Here is a 13631-nt window from a genome sequence, read left to right as displayed (position 1 = left end):
AAAGTGGCACAATGAAAACTTGATGCTTTTCAGCTCTCTTCCTTCCTGTCTGTCCTTATCTCTCCCTCTCTCTGTCACACACACACACCCAAAAGAATAATAACTCTTCTAGTTTCAGCTTATTGTATAAATGGGACGTTAGAGTGGCAGCGTTCCAACACCTGACTAGCTCATTCTTGCCGAGGCAGATGAAATGGTAGATTGCACGTGGTTCAGCCTCCATAGTATGGTTTTCTTCTCTCTCTTTTTTTTTTTTTTTTTGACTTTGGAACCTTTTATGACTCCTCTCACTCACAGTCAGCTGTTTTAGCACTGACCTCTCCTGCCCTCAGGGATAGAAGAACCTTGGTACTGTGCTTACAGGGAAGGAAATTGAACAAGAGGAGCAGGAGAAGTAAAGGAGAGAGAAGAATATCAGGGGCATGTCAGGCAAAAAAAAAGAAGTTCCCTCTGGGCATTGTCACACAGAGTCAGGCTACGAAAGCAGATAGAAATGCGTTCCTGCTTCAGGTCCTTTGTCTGAAACTGTAAAAAGAACCTGTGAGAGGGAGGACCTTAAAGTCTTCCTTGCAAAGGAGCTCTGATACTCTTGTTAGGCTGCATTTAGATTGTTTGCAGAATGTCTTTTCTATCTTTTCTTTTCCTCTTCAACTTGTAAATACACTCCTAAGTTCTTTCTGAATTCAGAGTGTCTTAGTTCCACCTGAGAGCCACGCCAGACAAATGAACTGAACCACGTCCCCCCAAATCTATGTACTGCAACTAAGGTCTGCTCACCTCCGAGGAGCATGCGTATCAAGTCATCATGATGTCTGTGACCTCTGTGACTGATTTTTATTAATGACATTTGTCAATGAAATATTCTTGTTTATTTGTTTGTTTATTGTTTGTGTCCTTCTGTTCCATGGTAACTTTGATGAGGGGGCATATTCATTGTATAAACCTACATTCCTTATTATGTCTCCAGAGTCCAGAACAGTGCCCCGCTTATAGTAGCATGTGCTCAATAACATACACTGGGTGATATGTGGGTGAACATGTAGAGATATGTATTCACAAATGCTAGAAAGATAGCTAACAAGTAGAGCTAACAATACTCTATTTTATATTTGAAAGTTGCTAATAGAGTATATCTTAAAAGTCCTCATCACAAGAAAAAAATTGTAGCTGTGTGTGGTGATAGATGTTAACTAAACTTGGTTTAGTGATTATTTTGCAGTATATGGGTATGCATCTAATCATCATGTTGTACACCTGGATCCAATGCATTGTTATGTGAGTTATCTCAGTAAAACTGGAAAACACTCCATTTTTAGATTTAAAAAATAGCTAACACATCCTTATCTAATTTTCCTTGGATATGAAAAAGTTTCAGACTTGCTAAAGCCAGCCACTGACCTGGAGATGAGAAAGAAAGCAAAAGGCAAATAATTTTTCTTTTTGTTTTTATTTAGAGAACGACAGGAAGGGAGAGAGATGAGAAACATCAATTCTTTATTGTGGCTCCTTAGTTGTTCATTGATTGCTTTCTCATATGTGCCTTGACCGGGGACTACAGCAGACCGAGTGACCCCTTGCTCAAGCCAGTGACCTTGGGCTCAAGCCAGTGACCTTTGGGCTCAAGTTGGTGAGCTTGCACTCAAGCTGGATGATCCTGTGCTCAAGCCGGCGACCTCAAGGTTTTGAACCTGAGTCCTCTGTGTCCCAGGCTGATGCTCCTGTGCCACTGCCTATTCAGACAAAAGACAAATAGTATTTTGAACTCACAGCTTATAGGGAGAAAGGCCGAGGCAGGGAAACATTCGTGTGTTGAAGCAACTAGAGCAGGAGTCAGGCGCCAGTGTGAGTGGTTTCATTCTCATACGAACGTACAAGTCTCCATGTTTCTGTGCCCTTGTGCCAGCTGCAATCCCTCAGAGACATTAGTGTGTCCACCTGAAAAGTCCACTTGGTGTTAATCTTACTTAGGTGGCAACCAGTATTTTTTCTTTAAAAAAAAAGTGGACGTTTCAATTAAGTTTTAGAAAGTAAGGTGATCGTTAAGATGTAAATAATATCTGCACCCCGTGCCCTGCTCTGAAAAGCTAAGTACATTAACCTGGAATGTGCTGAGCTCCAGGGAAACCGATACCCGGCGTGCGTCGCCAGAGAGGACTTTTGTCTTGTCATTGTGCCCACAAGAAAATGCATGGAGTCCGGGTCCCTTAATTGGCTGCTGGGGTGCTGCCCTACCTGTCTGAGGCCAGGAAAACTGGGGAGGGCCGGCTGGTTCACTCTGTGAGGGGCTTCTTGCCCAGGGGTCTCAGTTTCCAAATTCTAGAACCCTTACGCATGTTAGTCTAAGCAGAGTGTGGCCCCGGGGAGAGGTGAAGTGAAACGGAATCCCACCACCAGAAGGCATGGAAGTGGAGAGTTGGACCCCATCTGGCCCTCGGAGAGGCAGAGGACTGGTGAGATTACATTCGCAGGGTCTACAATAGGTCAAGGTTTTAGATTCTTTCACTTAAGAGCTTCTGTGTCTGAATTCTAGTGGAATGGAGGCCTGTCCTGGGTTTTTCTTTCCCCCTGTTACAGGGCCTCACCTCTGTAGTTACCTGCAGCTGGGAAAGGGGAGAGTCCCACGTTTGCACAAGGTGTGAATAGAGGTTTGTAGCAAAGACCTGGACAAGAAGCCTGCTGTCACGACTTGATTGGTTCAAGCACATCACCCTGGGCACTGAGGATGGCTCTGTGGAGCCTCTGCCTCAGACACTAAAAATAGCTTGGTTGTGAGCATGACCCCAGATGGGCAGAGCATCGGCGCCCCAGACAATGGTTGCTGGGTGAATCTGGGTTGGGGTGCATGTGGGAGTCTGTCTCTCTATCTTCTCTCCTGTCACTTGGAAAAAGAAAGAAAAATAAAAAAAGCCCGCTGTAGGAGAGGCTTTGTTTTCCTTCTTCTTTTTTTTTTGTATTTTTCTGAAGTGTGAAGCAGGGAGGCAGAGAGACAGACTCCCACATATGCCTGACTGGGATCTACCTGGCATGCCCACTAAGGGGGTGATGCTCTGCCCATCTGGGACATTGCTCTGTTGCTACTGGAGCCATTCTAGCGCCTGAGGCAGAGGCCATAGAGACATCCTCAGCGCCTGGGCCAGCATTGCTCCAATGGAGCCTTGGCTGCAGGAGAGGAAGAGAGAGATATAAAGGAAAGAGGGGAAGGGTGTAGAAGCAGATAGGTGCTTCTCCTGTGTGCCCTGGCCGGGAATCGAACCCGGGATTTCCACATACCAGGCCAATGCTCTATTGCTGAGCTAGCCAGCCAGGGCTTCATTTTCCTTCTTTTCCAGAACTTATTTCCTGATCTCTGAGGTAGGTTGGTTGTGAAAACATCAGCAGAAGGAAGGGAAGAGACTTACAGAGGGTTACAGGAGCTGCTGCTTGTAGTTATTTGGGATCTTTCTGGGGTGAGGGGGAACCTCCACTAAAATGACTTGGTTACAAGTTACGAATTGCTCACTGTTTTTTTATTTTGTTTACTTATTTATTTATTTATTTAGTGTTTTTTTTTGTATTTTTCTGAAGTTGGAAACGGGGAGGCAGTCAGACAGACTCCCGCATGCGCCTGACCGGGATCCACCTGGCACGCCCACCAGGGGGCGATGCTCTGCCCATCTGGGGCATTGCTCTGTTGCAACCAGAGCCATTCTAGCACCTGAGGTAGAGGCTGTGGAGCCATTCTCAGCGCCCGGGCCAACCTTGCTCCAATGGAGCCTTGGTTGTGGGAGGGGAAGAGAGAGACAGAGAGGAAGGAGAGGGGGAGGGGTGGAAAAGCAGATGGGCACTTCTCCTGTGTGCCCTGGCTGGGAATTGAACCCGGGACTCCTGCATGCCAGGCCGACGCTCTACCACTGAGCCAACCGGCCAGGGCATGCTAACTGTTAATTAACAGACACATCACTGCGCACAGGGCAGTGGTCTGGTCAGATGGACTGGGGCTGGACAGAACCTGGCTGCATTCCCAGTGGTCCCGGAGAGATGGAGTCTGAGTTTAGATGTGCTGAGGAACAAGTGGGTGTCTAGTCTGAGAAACCTAGCACTACCATATGGCAGATCTATTTTTAGTTATTAGAGGAAACTCCATGCTATTTCTCATAATAGCTGTTCCAGTTTGCATCCTCACCAGCAGTGCACAAGGGTTCCCTTTCCTCCACGTCCTCCTCAACCCTCGTCTCTTCTCTTCTGATAGAAGCCATCGCACAGGTGAGAGGTGGTGCCTCACTGCGGTTCTGATTTGCATTTCCCTGATGATGGATGATATTGAGCAATTCTCTGTCTTCTTCCTATTTTTTTTTTTTTGGTGACAGAGACAGAGTCAGAGGGAGGGACAGAGAGAAGGACAGATAGGGATAGAAAAGAAGGGAGAGAGATGAGAAGCACCAATTCTTCATTGTGGCACCTTAGTTGTTCATTGATTGCTTTCTCAAATGTGCCTTGACTGGGGGCTACAGCAGACTGAGTGACCCCTTGCTCGAGCCAGTGACCTTGGGCTCAAGTTGGTGAGCCTTGCTCAAACCAGATGGGTCTGCGTTCAAGTCAGCAACCTTGGGGTTTCGAACCTGGGTCCTCTGTGTCCCAGTCTGATGCACTATCCACTGCGCCACCGCCTAGTCAGGCTATCCTCTTCCTATTTTAAAATTATTATTATTTTGCTATTAAGTTGGTTGAGTTCCTTGCATATTTTGAATGTTAACTCCTTATCAGATAGATGGTTTGCAAATATTTTTCTTTTTTATGTTTATTTTTATTGATTTTAGAGAGAGAGGAGGGGAGAGAGAGAGAGAGAGAGAGAGAGAGAGAGAAGGAGATTGGAACATGGATCTGTTTCTGTATGTGTCCTGACTGGGGATTGAACCTGCAACCTATATGCTCTGGGACGATGCTCTATCCAGCCAGGGTGCAGATATTTTCCTTCACAGGTTGCTGTTTTCTGTGCTGGGCAGAGCGTTTTATCAATAGTTTGCAGTGGTCCCACTGGTGGACATTTGCTCTTGTTGCCTGTGCTTTTGGTGTCATGTACAAAATCGATCAATCAATCAATCAATCAATCATTGCTAAGACCAACATCAGGAAGTTTCTTCTCTGTTTTTTTTCTAGTCGTTTTCTGGTTCTGGGCCTTACGTTTAAGTCTTTGATCCGCTTTGAGTTGATATTGGTACATAGTGTGAACTCAGGGTCTGTTTTCATTCGTCTGAATGCGGTTATTCAGTTTTCCTGACATTTCTTATTGAAGACACTATCCTTTCCCCACCGTCTGCTCTTGACACCCTTTGTTATTCTCTTCCTTCCGTCTTCCTGTCTGTTTTTGTGCCAGTATTGTACTGTTTTGATCCCACTTCTGGGTATATATTCAAAAAAAACCAAATCAGGAACTTGAAGAGATGTCTGCACCTCCATGTTCACTGTAGAATTATTCACAATAACCAAGATATGGAAATGACCTAAATGTCCATTAGTGAATAGAGAAAATGTGGTATATAATATATACATATCTCTCTATATAGATCTATCTAAATATATATCTTTATATATCTAGATATAGAGATATCTAGATATATAATACATATATTTAGATAGATCTATAGATGTAAATATATATATCTATATATAGATATATAAATATATATATACACACACAAAATAAAATATTATTTATCTTTAAAAAAGAAGGAATTCTGCCGTTTGTGACACATAGATGAACCTGGAGGAAGTAAGCCAGTCACGAAGAACGAGTGTGCACAAGCCCACTCTTGTGTGGGATCTAAAATAGTCGAACTCATGGACATTCAGAACGGAAGGGCAGCTGCTGTGGGGTTGGGGGAAGCATGGAGATGTTGACCCAGGGCCCAGAGTTTCAGGTATGATGCTACACAAGTTCTGGAGAGCTAAGGGCCAGCATGGTGACCCTGGTTCATGATACTGGTAACTGTGAGGTGATGGGCGTAGATTAGCTTTTGTTCTAGTGAACTGTGGTGATCATTTCACGGTAGAGGCATATATTGAAACATCAAGCTGTATACCTTAAACATTTTTTGTCAGATGTATCTAAAACTGAAAAAAAAAAAACCCCCAGCAGTAACAATCTTAATGTGTAGGAGCCCCTAATAGAAATATAAAAACACCCAAGAAGCAACTGCCGACTGATAAACAATTGGTAGATGGTCTAGAAATGATTTGTATTATCCATATGTGCATGGGCACTGCTGCCTTCTCCCGACTCTTCAAGTGCTCATTTCCCCCCCACAGTCTACTGCAAAAATAAGAAGAGCTCTCCAATTCACACACGATTGTGAGTGCACAGCCTGCTAAGGGCTGGGGATAGAGAGATGAATGAAAACACTCTGCATCTCAAGGTATTTAAATAATCTAGGTAGGTAATTATATACGTAAGCAAATGTAATTTTTACAGCATTGAAGTATAACAATTTAAGTGCATTCAAGGAGTAGAGATAGCATTGATGCAAAAAAAAATTGCTTAAACCCACATGAGGTTTTAAAAGGAGATGTTTAAGCGCATTTAGGAGGAGGGCTGTCAAAATGCTCATCTGACTGATGGCTGCTGTATAGGGCATGGTTTTCTTTATTTATCAGTGGGTAGGGAGCCTGCTTTCATCTGGCTCTGTTCTGTGTATTTCTTCGTCCAAGGGCTGTTAGGGAAAATTCGAAACCAATGATAGTGCTGTTGTGTTTATGGAATTCCAATCAGCTTTTAAGTAAGTAAAGGTTCTTTTTGAGAGAATAAATAGAAGTGTTAGCTTTCATTCCTGTCTGTATGTGAGCCGGCTCTTTTGATGTAGAATCAGAATGTATCTTAGGAAGAAAAAATGCACCAATGTATGATAAAACTAATTTTACAAATGGACTTACACCAGGTCTTGGCTCAGATTAGTTTGCTCAAACTAAAGCTCCTTTGAACCCTCAAGTTCTGTGAAGCCCTTTGGCCGCACATGCTGTGGCTTATCTGGGGCCGGTGCAGGGAACCAAAGTGGTTATTAGATTACCTTAAATCAGAACTATGTGATAATTCATGCTGAAATTAGAAGAACTCAAAGGGAGCTCCTTTTTTCCTTTTTATTCATTCAGTAAGCACTTCGGTTTGAATTATGTTATTCAAAGGCTACTGGGAGCTTTCATAAATTATTCATTTGCAAAGATCTAGCCATTTCAAGCCACATCCCCCGACCCCTGAAACAGAACGGAGTTGAGGAAAATGGCTTCCTTTCACTGTAACACTCATAAGTAAATGTCCCTTTGCTTTACATGCACGGCTCGTTCAGGTGTCTGTGGGCTTAAGGGACACTTGTTTTCCGCTACCAGGTCATCGGTCCAGTAGCTCGCATTTCTGGAACAATGTGGGACAACTTGGGAATGGCCTTCCCATTCTGTTGATCACACTGACTTCTACACTGAGGGAAGAATGAATGACATCTCTGGGAATCCCAGCAATTCCAGAGTTTTCCTGTGTAAGCGAGTTGTTTCCTCAACATTTGTGGTCTTACATTTATGTCTTTCAGAAAAAGCAGTAGCTGTTTTCTCTTTGTCTTCCAGCCTCCATCGATTTCAGTCGTGACAGGCTCTCATCCTGAGATACTCTTGTTTGTTTTTGTTACAGTTAGGATGACTCTACATGAATTCAGGATATTTCTAAGTGAGGTGTTTTCTGGGTAGATTTCCTTCCGTTTGAAGCAACCCTCTGCATTGTAGGGCACAGATGCTTGGCAAGCAATTAATCAGCTGTAATTATGCATTGGAAAAGCCTCATACGCAAGGACACGGAATTTGTAGTCATAATGACAATTGGTAAATAATCCTACAAAATGTATATCCTATTATCTCTGTGAAAGATGAACACAGTGACTGAAAGACTGCCCCTCTCCCTGAAAACAAGTATTGTTTAGTACAAATGGAGCCCTTTGCAGTGTGATCAAGCTCTGCAGGGTTTTGTGTCATCCCCCCCATTCTTCCCTGTCCCTGGGGAGAGCCCCTGGAAGGCAGGTCCCACCCTTGATTGGCCTTGTGGCAAAGGAAACTTGGAGACAGATGGGGGTGTGGAATCCGACCACAGGACAGCATTTCCATAAGAATGGCGTGCGGGCAGCCCCCTAGAAAGAGGTCACGGGTTCAGAAGGCCGTGGGAAGCCAGAGAGCAAAGTGAGGTGGCAGGAAGGAGTGGTGAGCACACTGATGGCAGAGAAGAGAAGAATAATTGTTAAAAGTTCTTGGAGGAGACGGAAGGGGGCGATCAAGAGCTCATGTGGAGGAGGGAGGGCCTCGCAATGGCAATGAAGCAGAATACCTCTTGAGAGGCTAAGATGAGATCAGAAAGAATTAAGAAGATAGAGATCGTGAGGGTTAATCTTAGGTGTCCACTTAGCTGGGCTATGGTTCCCAATTGTCGGGTCCCACACAAGTGTGGATGGTGCTGTGATGGTATGTCTTTAGACATGATGAACACCTAACTGGCAGACTCTGAGTGAGACAGTGTCCTCCACCAAGTGGGTGGGCCTCACTTAATCAGTTGCAGGCCTCAAGAGCCAAGGCAGAGGTGCCCCAAGGAAGAAGGAATTCTCGTTACAGACCTGAGCTACAGCCTCAACTTTTCCCTGGGTCTCCAGCCTTCCAAGCCTGGATGTGCCAGCCCCACCATGGTATAAACCAACTTCTTAAAATAGATCTCTTTCTGGCCCTGGCCGGTTGGTTCAGCGGTAGAGCGTCGACCTGGCGTGCAGGAGTCCTGGGTTCGATTCCCGCCAGGGCACACAGGAGAAGCGCCCATCTGCTTCTCCACCCCTCCCTCTCTCCTTCCTCTCTGTCTCTCTCTTCCCCTCCTGCAGCCAAGGCTCCATTGGAGCAAGGTTGGCCCGGGCGCTGAGAATGGCTCCACAGCCTCTGCCTCAGGTGCTAGAATGGTTCTGGATGCAACAGAGCGACGTCCCAGAGGGGCAGAGCATTGCCCCCTGGTGGGCATGCCGGGTGGATCCCGGTCGGGTGCATGCGGGAGTCTGTCTGACTGCCTCCCTGTTTCTAGCTTCGGAAAAATGAAAAAAAAAAAAATAAGATCTCTTTCCCTACGTACACATTTTACCAGTTCTTTTTCTCTAGAGAGCCCTGACACAGAGATTCCATGTCGGGTGGAAGTGTTTGGAAGATGCTGAGGGTAGGGATGTCTATATTTTTGGTAAAATGGGAGACTAAGATACCGAGTGGAAGTGAACAGTAGACTTGGACTTGGGAAAATGCCCCAAGAATTTTTAGGTAGGCACAGGAGATGCTGAATTCTTCTGGAACAGGGAGCCTGTCTTACTTATTTTGGATCCTAAGTGTCATGGCGTCATTACCGGCATTCTGAAAGGGCTTGACAATGCTCATTTGTCAAATAAGCTGATCCAAAGAACAGTGACGGTCCAAATGACGTACTCTCCACTCATGGAAAATGGATTGCCGCAGCTGCCTGACTCTGCAGTAACACTAGTTCTGGGAGGCGAGGGGGTCAACGCTGTGAGAATTATTGAGGGCTGAGAGGCGAGAACAGCTGGTGTGGACGTGAATGAACCACATGCCATGAACAGGACTGAGTGGGAGGCCCTGGCTGGGTGGCCGAGCAGAGTGGCCAGGTTGGGATTACTGATCCGAGAGAACAAGAAGTAGCCAGTGGGCCCAGAGACTTCATGGAGGTAGGAAGGGGGCCCGGGGGGAGACGTACACTAGACAGATGGGAAGAGAGGATGTATCTGTCTAGGAGTTTCCTAACTCTCAGCAGAATCATTCTGAGTGGTCAACGCTGGGGGCGGGGGTTTTAAAGGTTAGGACCATTTAAATAATCCACTTTTGTTTCTGCTGTGTATGCATATTTTAATTTAAGAAGACTGTAACAAATAGGCACTGTAGCCAGTCAATGCATAGCATTGCCTGCTTTCATGATGAAAAATTACCTAGACTGGCAAGATGCTTCATTAGGTGCTGGGTCTCTCTGGACTCTGCGCAGGGTGTCGAGTGTGAACAGCACTGAACTTGGAATCGAATCTTGGTATGAGCCTAGGCTTGCCTGCTTGCTGGACAAGTGAACTTAAGCAATTCATACGAACTCATTAGACTCTCTTATGTGACCAGAGATGAGCAATAATAAGACCTTCAGGATTAGTGTGAGGATGAGATGAAACGCAGAAAGAAGCCTTTCCGACTGTCAAGTTTAAGTGACTGCTAATATTAACAAATATTAATTAGGAACAGTACTATCCTTTGAGGATCATTCTACCTGAAAAAAGATATTTAAGGGTTCATCTTCTGTCATCTTCCCTGTTCTTCTTTTATCACATCACTTGTGTGTTTCCTTCATAGCACTTATTGAATCACCTAACAGTCCTATTTGCTTACTTTTGGTCGTTCAAATGTCTCCTCTCATTAGAGAGTATAATCCTTAGAAAGGCAGCCTGTTGGTTTACCCTGGTTCTCCGACTCTGGCACATAGAAAGGGCACCATAATAATGAACCAAGTCACTATTGAGAGAGCGACTAAATGAATTGGGTGGGTTTCATATGCTTCTTACAAATAAGATGCTGGTGGCCATGGGTCCCATCACCACCTAATACGGATTCACCGCCATTTATTTCTGACTTGGGCATCCTGTGTGTTAACCCTGAGCTGTGACTTCATCAGCCACAGCCGGTGTTTCATGTTTTAGCTATTCTCCTGGGCAGCAGCTTGAATGGTGCCCCTCTCCCCAGCCCCAGCCCCACCCCCAAAGTTATGTGCATGTCTCAGTGCCTGGACCCCGTGAGTGGGACCTCATTTGAAAAAAGGGTCTTTGCAGATGTAATTAAGGATGTCGAGATGAAATCATTCTGGATTAACTGGTGAGCCTTAAATCCACTAACGAATGTCCTTGGAAATGCGGAGGGAGATTTGAGAAACAGAGAGGAGGTTTGTGAAGATGGGCAGGGATTGGACCCTCTGGAAGCTGGAGGGGCCAGCGAGGCCCCTCCCTTTGAGCCTCTGCAGGGGAGTGTGGCCCTGTCGTGACCCTGATCCAGACTCCTGAGAGAATACATATCTGTTTCTGCAAGCCACCCGAATATATTTCACTGTAAGTATGTCCCAAATATTGCATGGGACATACTTATACTAAAAAAATTACTTGTTGTTTGTCTGAAATCCTGATGTAACTGGGCGGTCAGGTAAACCTGACTCTTGCTGCAATTCTAAGATTATTTGAAAATGAAATATTGGCCGGGAATAATGTATACACTCCATCATGTGAGCACTGGCATCAAATATTTTAAAAAGTTAAGTAATGAAAATAAAATGAAGTCAGTGTCAAGAGCATTTTATATATGCTACAAAGTCCTGAAATTTTGCCCAGAAAAGTAACTAAGCAAAATGCTTGGAGACAGAAAAAAGCTTTTCATGTCTTAAACCTGATCTAAAAGCTGCTAAGTGGGTAAGTTATTTCTTGTGTCCGTGAAGAAGAAGAGTTAAATTTCATCTGATCCCAACTTAGTTTCTTTTCATTTTAATCTCTGGGGAATTAGGATCAGCTGGAGACTGCCTCTTATTTCTACCACTGACAGTTTATTTGATTCAGCTTGAAAATAGGTAAATTAACACACAGGAATTAAAAAACATAATGAGACCAGAGCATCGAATGCAGCGTGTAAGCAGGTCATCCCCAAGGGCCCACAGCTGTTCTTACGGTGAGGCGGAAACCCATGGGCTCTCTTTTTTTCTTTTTTTAGATTTTATTTATTGATTTGGGTTGAGAGAGAGAGAGAGAGAGAGAGAGAGAAGCAGGAAGCATCAACTCATAGTAGTTACTTCCTATATATGCCTTGACCAGGCAAACCCAGGGTTTCGAACCAGAAACCTTAGCATTCCAGGTCAGTGCTCTGTCCACTGCGCCACCAAAGGTCAAGGCCCTCTTATTTCTTACATGCCTCAGGAGCAGCTAATACGACCCGTGCAGCAAAATTCCAGTTTCTCCATTTAAATTTTGTGTTCTAAATGTTTATAGTCACCCCCACCCCTTTTGAGTTGACAAACACAGATATCATGCAGTCTATTTAATAAGTCCATAACTGAACCCATTTTGGGATCAGGGTGGAGGAGAGAGAGATCAAAACCAGAGTAAGGGGAGCCCCCCCAAATTTGTACTTTATTTCATGAAAGACTAAGCAGATTAGGTGACTTTTGTGTCTCTGACAAGTAAGAGTCAGGTGCCCACGGTTGGCAAACCAGTCCAGAACCTTATATAGGGACTTATTTCTCTGTTACTGGCTTTGTTTCTGCCTTGAGTGTACTGGGTGGTAGACCTGAGCCAAAGACGGCTCACCTCCGTCCCTGGTATTGAAGACTTTAGACTTTAGGAGGTGAGAAGCAGTGGAGAAGGAGAGAAGGGGAGAGGGAAGGGAGAAGAAAGAGAGAGAGGAAGGCCTGCTTCCTCCCGAAAACGCCAAGCGACCCCATTGCTGCTGCTGGTGCCAGAGGTCCTGGGATGCTGGGGGCCCAGACCGCAGAGCTCGTGGAGGCAAGGCATAGGGACAGGAGGTGGATCCCTGTCACCACACTGGGCCACCTGGTCAAGGACATGAAGATCAAGTCCATGGAGGAGACCTGTCTCTTTTCTCTGCCCATCAGGGAATCTGAGATCATTGACTTTTTCCTGGAGGCATCTGTCAAGGTCAAGGTATTAGAGATTACACCTGTGCTGAAGCAGGCCCCTGCCAGCCCACTGGCCAGGATCAAGGAGTTTGTCCCCATCTCAGATGACAATGGACACGTTGACCTGGGTGTTATGTTCTCCAAGGAGGTAGCCACTGCCATCCGTGGGGCCATCATCTTGGCCAAGCTGTCCGTTATCCCTGTGTGGTGAGGCTTCTGCAGGAACAAGGACAGAAAGCTTCATACTATCCCTTGCAAGGTGATGCCACTGCCCCCTGGGGTGCTGCCATCGTCTTGGCCCCTGTGCCCAAGAAGCTGCTGTCGAACATCCCACCTTGGACAGGGCACTACCCTGACACCCAGCACAATTCCTCGGAGGCCGCCTTTGATGCCATCTCCAAAACTTCCAGCTTGCTCATTTCCCATCTGCCAAGTGACCGTGTTCACCGAGTCTCCCTACCGGGAGTTCACTGACCCTATTACATGACCCACCCCAGAATCTCCGTGCAGAGGACTCAGCCTCCCCCTGTGGCCACCACATTGGTGTCAGCAAGCCCTGAATTTCACCTGCCGCATTGCTCCTCATGTAGATTCTGGGAAAGGGAAGGGCTGGGGTCTGGAGATTCGGGCCAAAATCACTGATGAAGTGATTTTGCGGTGAGGAGAGAGAGAAATAACAAATTAAGAGGGAGAGGACTAATGACCATTCAGTTGAAATGCCAGCCCAGGGATTTTTGGAAAGACTATTCTTAGAATTTCCTGAAGCCTAACATTTTCCAATTATACCTTCAGCAAAGAAAGTTAATAAATATAATCCCTTTCGTGTGAGGCATTCTTGTTTATGGAACATGTAATTGCTTTTTATTCATGAGGCGACATGAACTAGGATGAAAGTGTGGTCCAACGCTGGCTTCACCTGGCACAATTACGATAAACC

At 45.4% G+C, this 13631-nt stretch overlaps 1 pseudogene; it reads left to right on the top strand.

Annotated features, from left to right (window-relative positions):
* The first annotated feature begins 12527 nt into the window (after positions 1 to 12527).
* On the top strand, positions 12528 to 13336 carry LOC136388160 (small ribosomal subunit protein uS5 pseudogene; annotated as a pseudogene).
* The last annotated feature ends 295 nt before the right edge of the window (positions 13337 to 13631 follow it).

This window comes from Saccopteryx leptura, chromosome 1, assembly GCF_036850995.1.
Source record: "Saccopteryx leptura isolate mSacLep1 chromosome 1, mSacLep1_pri_phased_curated, whole genome shotgun sequence".
Classification (NCBI taxonomy): domain Eukaryota; kingdom Metazoa; phylum Chordata; class Mammalia; order Chiroptera; family Emballonuridae; genus Saccopteryx; species Saccopteryx leptura.
Note: the sequence above shows the minus strand (reverse complement) of the source record. Positions and strands in the feature narration are given on the sequence as shown.